We start from the raw sequence: 698 nt of genomic DNA, 5'->3' as shown, positions 1-698 counted from the left end.
GATAGAGAGCGGGAATGGGAAGGGGAGGTATGGAGATAGAGAGCGGGAATGGGAAGGGGAGGTATGGAGATAGAGAGCGGGAATGGGAAGGGGGAGGTATGGAGATAGAGAGCGGGAATGGGAAGGGGGGGTATGGAGATAGAGAGTGGGAATGGGAAGGGGGGGTATGGAGATAGAGAGCGGGAATGGGAAGGGGGGGTATGGAGATAGAGAGCGGGAATGGGAAGGGGAGGTATGGAGATAGAGAGCGGGAATGGGAAGGGGGGTATGGAGATAGAGAGCGGGAATGGGAAGGGGGGGTATGGAGATAGAGAGTGGGAATGGGAAGGGGGGTATGGAGATAGAGAGCGGGAATGGGAAGGGGGGGTATGGAGATAGAGAGCGGGAATGGGAAGGGGAGGTATGGAGATAGAGAGCGGGAATGGAAGGGGAGGTATGAAGATAGAGAGCGGGAATGGGAAGGGGGGTATGGAGATAGAGAGTGGGAATGGGAAGGGGGGTATGGAGATAGAGAGCGGGAATGGGAAGGGGGGGTATGGAGATAGAGAGCGGGAATGGAAGGGGAGGTATGGAGATAGAGAGCGGGAATGGATACTCATGACATGATCATGACATAGAGAGCGGGAATGGGAAGGGGGGGTATGGAGATAGAGAGCGGGAATGGAAGGGGAGGTATGGAGATAGAGAGCGGGGAATGG

This window comes from Lithobates pipiens, unplaced genomic scaffold, assembly GCF_037356315.1.
Source record: "Lithobates pipiens isolate NorthernLeopardFrog02 unplaced genomic scaffold, aLitPip1_a1.2 Scaffold_24, whole genome shotgun sequence".
Classification (NCBI taxonomy): domain Eukaryota; kingdom Metazoa; phylum Chordata; class Amphibia; order Anura; family Ranidae; genus Lithobates; species Lithobates pipiens.
This window is presented reverse-complemented; position numbering follows the sequence as displayed.